General features: G+C 43.2%; 1 long non-coding RNA gene across 1 annotated transcript; it reads left to right on the top strand.

Moving 5' to 3' along the window:
• Positions 1 to 5,504: 5,504 nt before the first annotated feature.
• Positions 5,505 to 6,882, top strand: LOC143990230 (uncharacterized). Its single transcript, XR_013277231.1, has 2 exons — positions 5,505 to 5,557; positions 6,574 to 6,882. It is a non-coding gene; the product is annotated as an uncharacterized LOC143990230 (long non-coding RNA).
• The last annotated feature ends 329 nt before the right edge of the window (positions 6,883 to 7,211 follow it).

Genomic DNA, 7,211 nt, shown 5'->3' with positions numbered 1-7,211 from the left:
ATGCGTTCCCAGAGACTGGGAGGCTACAAACTCCTGGTCCTTGACAACGTGTTGCTGAGGCTTCAGTCAGTCACAGAAGGAGCGGTGGAGAAGGTGGCCGTCTAACCGATGCGTTCAGACAATTTTTTAGTCCGCAGCCCCAAGGTATGATCGGTTCCAGCAACCATCGCCAGCATCTGATTTACATGGTGCAGGAATACCTAGGGGCAAGGTCAGACTTGGACACCTTTCCCACCGAAAATCCTCTGGCTTACTGGGTCTTGAGGATGGATCACTGGTTAGAGCTTGCACAGTATGCAATTGAGCTACTGGCCTGTCCTGCATCCAGAGTTCTTTCGGAACGCACCTTCAGTGCTGCTGGAGGCTTTCTAACCGATCACAGGGTGTGTCTGTCCACCGACTCGGTTGATCGACTGACCTTCATAATGATGAATCAGTCTTGGATCACCACCAGCTACCAAGCACCTGAAGCTGATGTAACCGAATAATTTTTTTGAAATGTCACATCCCTTCAAGACTGCCTATGCTGATGCTGAGTGACTGTATGTTGACTGACTTTCCTCTTCCTCCTCAATGATCCCACTGATAGCTTGGAAGAACATTTTTGGTTCTGGGTGACGCCACCAGTGGCTAAGGCCCAATTTTTCAGCCCCTGTTTAATAGGGGCGTGTAATTACAATTTTTGATGCAATGCTTTGCAGCAGGGCTCATTCCCGCACTCCAAATAGAATATATAGGAGTGGTTGCAGTGTCGTGGCACCAGCACCAGTGGCTAAGGCCCAATTTTTCAGCCCCTGTTTAACAGGGGCATGTAATTACAATTGTTGATGCAATGCTTTGCAGCAGGGCTCATTCCCGCACTCCAAATAGAATATATAGGAGTGGTTGCAGTGTCGTGGCACCATCACCAGTGGCTAAGGCCCAATTTTTCAGCCCCTGTTTAACAGGGGCATGTAATTACAATTGTTGATGCAATGCTTTGCAGCAGGGCTCATTCCTACACTGCAACTAGAGTATCTGGGAGAGGTTGCAGTATCGTGGCACCAGCACCAGTGCCTAAGGCCCAATTTTTCAGCCCCTGTTTAACAGGGGCATGTAATTAAAATTTTTGATGCAATGCTTTGCAGCAGGGCTCATTCCTGCAATCTAACTAGAGTATATGGGAGAGGTTGCAGTGTCGTGGCACCAGCACCAGTGCCTAAGGCCCAATTTTTCAGCACCTGCAATTCTTGATATAATATTTCACAGCAGGGCCCGTTCCTGCACCCACCGTGCAATTACAATTCTTGATGCAATCGTTCAAAGCAGGGCACTCCAGCGCCCACCAAGAGTCACTTTGAGGGCTTACAGTGTTGTGGCAACACCAACACCTTAGGCCCAAATTTCTGCAGCACATATAGGGCAGGCCCTACTTTCAAACATCCAACTTATAAACGTCTCCTACTTGCAAACGGAAGGAGACAACAGGAAGGGAAATGAAAAAAGATGGACGGCAAAAAAAATTATACAGGGTTGATAACCCTTCCCTATGTTTTCCAAAAAGCTTAAAAATAGATTTTTTGACTGGAGCTACACTTTTAAAAAGTCCCTGTCTTGTTTGCACCGCCTGTATACTGCTGTTCTGAGTATATAGGGCCTGGACGCCCCACGCCTTTCCTTTTTTTAATTTGGGTACGGGGTTCCCCTTAATATCTGTACAAGACCCAAAGGTGCTGGTAATGGGCAGGTGGGCTAGCCATGCCATTTTTCTCACTGACAGTTTTAAATGACTTTTTTTCCGTTAAATATCATTTTGTGCAGGGACTGTTCTAAACACGGAAAACACGTGCCACTTCACAGGCATACTATAGACACCCCCCAGGCATGATATTTAAAGGAATATTTCACGTTTTTTCACTTTAATCGTCATTAAAATCAGTGCTCCCGAAAAAACTGAAGTTTTTAAAAACATTTTTGGCATTGATCCATGTCCCCTGGGGCAGGAGCCAGGTCTCCAAACCCTTTTTAGGACAATATCTTGCATATTAGCCTTTAAAATGAGCACTTTTGATTTCAAACGTTCGAGTCCCATAGACTTTAATGGGGTTCTAACGTTTGTACGAATTTTCGGTCCGTTCGAAGGTTCTGGGGCGAACCGAATCGGGGGAGGGGGGGGGGTGTTCGTCTCCTCCCTAGTCTAAATGAATAACCTGTAAAGGCTTTTAAAATGTTGCCTATTGATAATTGAATGCATCATAGTTTGTCGCTATTCCACAGGTGTGTGCAGTTTTAAAGCGTAACTCATTGGGTATCTATATACTTGGGATAAAATTATCTTTTTTTTTTTTTTTGCACTTAATATTTTTATTTAACAATATGATATACATGGATTTAACTTTTATAAATGTACACGCTTTAGCAATGTTACAGTATCGAAGTTGGTATATAATGAATAGTAAAGTCAACTAAGAATTAAACTAGAGAAACAAGGTTGGCTATATCTCATAAAGATAAGGAACATAGGATAAATCTACAATAATAATGGAAGCGATTTAGACATCAAGGGTGACTTCCCAAAGGGTGGAATGCCAATGGGGGTTATCGTGCCAACATTACAGATGAGCAGAACATGAGTTCGTAAGGGGTCTGAATGTTGAGGTTTAGCAGAAATTAGGCAAAATCTGATGGTTCTAGGCATTTCCAACTGGAGGCAATCACTTTTTTTGCAGAAATCAAGCTATGAATTATAAAAGGAAGATGGGACTTAGGCCATCGTTCGTTCTGTAGTAGAAGGAGGGCCATAGCTGGATCAGGGGTTTGTAGCCAGTAATTGTAGAGATGAATTGTAACATTGAGGGTGATTTTGGGGCAATGCCACCAGACATGCAAGAGGGAGCCTATCTCACCACAATTCCTCCAATAGGATGGCAATGTATTTCTGAAGAATTTGGAGATCTGTTGGGGGGTAAGATACCAGCAGTGTATACGTTTTTGGTAGGCTTCCCAGTGTGAGGTGCAGTGAGAAACTTTTAGAAATGTATTGGTTGCATTGTTCCATTGAGCAAGACTAAAGGTGCTGGAAAGGTCTAATTCCCAGGATTTCACTGATGGGGTTTCCTCCTAGGAAATGGAAGCTAGAATTAGCTGGTAGAAGAGAGTAATGCCCTTTTTGCAGGGTGTAGGAGAAGCATAGAAACTAGGGGACTTCTTGCGGTACTGAAGTTATTGATTTAAGGATGGATCCCAATATGTGCGAATACGTAGGTATTTGTAAAAGTCTCTATGATTAAGGTTGTAACGCTTCTGTAGATCTTCATAGGAGGGTATATTGGCGTTTACGGGAAAGTGACTGATCGAGTGGACTCCCGCTTTGTGCCAACCATTGAAGGATATATCTTCAGTGAAGAATTCCAGGATTGTTGGAGGGTGAGATTGTAAGTCAACAGGAGATTCTTTAACGGTGGCAGAGCAGGAGAGTAGCCAAGATGATATGGTGGTTTGAGTTCAAGTAGGAGCGCACCCAGGAGATTTTTGAGCGGTCGTCCTATAATGGTTTGTTCTACAATGCCTTGCGAAAGTATTCGGCCCCCTTGAACTTTTCAACCTTTTGCCACATTTCAGGCTTCAAACATAAAGATATAACATTTTTAGTTTTTGTGAAGAATCACCAACAAGTGGGACACAATTGTGAAGTGGAACAAAATCTATTGGATTTTTGAAACTTTTTTAACTAATAAAAAAATGAAAAGTGGGGCGTGCAAAATTATTCGGCCCCCTTGCCTTAATACTTTGTAGAGCCACCTTTTGCTGCGATTACAGCTGCAAGTCGCTTGGGGTATGTCTCTATCAGTTTTGCACATCGAGAGACTGAAATTCTTGCCCATTCTTCCTTGCAAAACAGCTCAAGCTCAGTGAGGTTGGATGGAGAGCATTTGTGAACAGCAGTTTTTAGCTCTTTCCACAGATTCTCGATTGGATTCAGGTCTGCACTTTGACTTGGCCATTCTAACACCTGGATACGTTTATTTGTGAACCATTCCTTTGTAGATTTTGCTGTATGTTTGGGATCATTGTCTTGTTGGAAGATAAATCTCCGTCCCAGTTTCAGGTCTTTTGCAGACTCCAACAGGTTTTCATCCAGAATGGTCCTGTATTTGGCTGCATCCATCTTCCCCTCAATTTTAACCATCTTCCCTGTCCCTGCTGAAGAAAAGCAGGCCCAAACCATGATGCTGCCACCACCATGTTTGACAGTGGGGATGGTGTGTTGAGGGTGATGAGCTGTGTTGCTTTTACGCCAAACATATCGTTTTGCATTGTGGACAAAAAGTTTGATTTTGGTTTCATCTGACCAGAGCACCTTCTTCCACATGTTTGGTGTGTCTCCCAGGTGGCTTGTGGCAAACTTTAGATGAGACTTTTTATGGCTATCTTTGAGAAATGGCTTTATTCTTGCCACTCTTCCATAAAGACCAGATCTGTGCAGTGTATGACTGATTGTTGTCCTATGGACAGACTCTCCCACCTCAGCTGTAGTTCTCTGCAGTTCATCCAGAGTGATCATGGGCCTCTTGGCTGCATCTCTGATCAGTCTTCTCCTTGTCTGAGCTGAAAGTTTAGAGGGACGGCCAGGTCTTGGTAGATTTGCAGTGGTCTGATACTCCTTCCATTTCAAAATGATCGCTTGCACAGTGCTCCTTGGGATGTTTAAAGCTTGGGAAATCTTTTTGTATCCAAATCCAGCTTTAAACTTCTCCACAACAGTATTACGGACCTGCCTGGTGTGTTCCTTGGTCTTCATGATGCTCTCTGCGCTTTCAACAGAACCCTGAGACTATCACAGAGCAGGTGCATTTATACAGAGACTTGATTACACACAGGTGGTTTCTATTTATCACCATCAGTCATTTAGGACAACATTGGATCATTCAGAGATCCTCGCTGAACTTCTGGAATGAGTTTGCTGCACTGAAAGCAAAGGGGCCGAATAATTTTTCACGCACCACTTTTCAGTTTTTTATTTGCTAAAAAAGTTAAAATTATCCAATAGATTTCGTTCCACTTCACAATTGTGTCCCACTTGTTGGTGATTCTTCACAAAAAATTAAAATTTTATATCTTTATGTTTGAAGCCTGAAATGTGGCAAAAGGTTGAAAGGTTCAAGGGGGCCGAATACTTACGCAAGGCACTGTATCTCAGCCCATAGCTTATCTTTTGTAGGTGAAAATCAGTTGGGGGCTAAATCCAGCAGTACTGTTTGATAATAACCTTTTACATTGGGGACACCCAGACCTATATAGGATTTGGGCCCATACAGGGTGTTGTTATGAAATTGAGCTCTTTTTTACCCCCATATGTAGTTATTGAGGGTGATTTGTCGTTTTTGTAAATATGAGCCAGAAATAGGTATAGGCAGTGCACGAAAGCGGTATAGGATCGGTAGGAAATGGTCATTTTGGTAACAGCTGCTCTTCCTGCCCAGGAGATTTACTCCTTGGAGAGATCATGTGTTTGTTGTTGTATAGTTCACAATAGCGTTTCATAGATCTTGCAGGAGAAGCCAGAAGCTGCTGATAGGTGAGCTTGCGCCTTTTTATATAGGGAGATAGGAAGTATTTGGGATTTTGAATTGTTAACCTTGTAGAGCGACAGGAGATTGAATTGTTGTAGTAAGTCAGAGACCACTGGGAGGGATGAGTCAGGGTCAGAGAGGGAAATGATGACATTGTCAGCATAAAGTCCTATTTTTTGATCAATTTGGCCTATTTTAATCCCTGAGATTTTAGGGTGAATTCTAATTGCTTGGGAGAGCGGTTCCATGACTAGGGCAAAGATAATAGGGGATAATGGGCATCCCTGTCTAGTACCATTAGTAATATTTAAGGGACGTGAGAGGGTACTGGAGGTGTATACTTTAGCACAAGGGTTAGAATAGAGTGCTCCAATAAAGCCTCCAAATCCAAAAATGTGGAGCACTTCCTTCAAATAGGACCAGTGGACGCAGTCAAATGCCTTCAACACATCCAAGGATAGGAGCACAGAAGGCATTCAGTGAATCTCCGCCTATTGTATTACATACAGCCCTGCAGTACATGTAGCCCTGTACACACGTTCGGACATTCCAACGACAAAATCCTTCAGATTTTTTCCAATGGATTTTGGCCCAAAATTGTCTTGCATACACACGGTCGCACAAAGTTGCATAAAAATCTGATCGTTCAGAATGCAGTGACATAGAACACATATGACAGAACTATAAAGAGGGCAGTAGCCAATAGATTTTGTCTCGTAATTTATTCTGAGCATGCGTGGCACTTTGTCCCTCGGAATTGTCTACACACAATAGAAATTTAAATGATCAGATTTTGTTGTCGTAAAATTTTAGATCCTGCTCCCAAACTTTGTCTGTCAGAAATTCAGACGGAAAAAGTCCTATGGAGCCCACACATGATCAGATTTTCCGACACCAAGATCCGATCGCACATTTTCCATCCGACCGTGGGTACAGGGCTGTCAGGGCTGGCTTAGCCCTTCCTTCTCTGGGCTGGCCGCTCAGCTGCCGGCTAATTGCCAGCTCTCTTCTCTCTCCACAGTTACCAGCTGTTCCTGATGATGCTCGTCTGACCTGCCTACTTAAAGCCTTCCAGCTCACTTCACCTCTGCCTTCACCTTGGTCACATAACTAGAAACCATCTCCTGCGGTTTGTTTAAAGACTGGCTTGCTGACATCCCTTCTGGATCCTTATCCTGCTTGCTATTGCTCTACTTGGATCTCTACTTGGATCCCTGACTTCTGGCCTGGCTCCCTACCCGATCTGGTTACTGGACTCTGGCTATGTTTGACTACACTTTTTCTATTTACCTTTTTATTTTTATTAATAAACAAGTGTGATTTAATTGTACTTCTGTCTCAGTCTGATTCATGATTTCTGAGAAGGGCATTAGAATCCGTCTGGTGCCATCCGAGGTTTTTGCGTCCTTTGACAAAACCCACTTGATCTGGGTGAATTAATTTGGAGATAATGTTTCCAAGTCTTAGGGTGATGATCTTAGCATAGATCTTTATGTCCGTGTTGAGGAGTGAGAACCCAGTTAGCTGGGTTATCAGGAGACTTTCTGGGTTTGGGTATGGTGATTATTAAAGCCTCAAGTGTTTCTTTAGGGAAGGTAGCTGATTTTGCTGCCATGTTAAATACTTTTTGTAAGTAAGGGGAGAGTATTGAGCTGAATT

The sequence above is a fragment of the Lithobates pipiens genome, unplaced genomic scaffold (assembly GCF_037356315.1).
Source record: "Lithobates pipiens isolate NorthernLeopardFrog02 unplaced genomic scaffold, aLitPip1_a1.2 Scaffold_18, whole genome shotgun sequence".
Lineage (NCBI taxonomy): Eukaryota > Metazoa > Chordata > Amphibia > Anura > Ranidae > Lithobates > Lithobates pipiens.
This window is presented reverse-complemented; position numbering and strand designations above follow the sequence as displayed.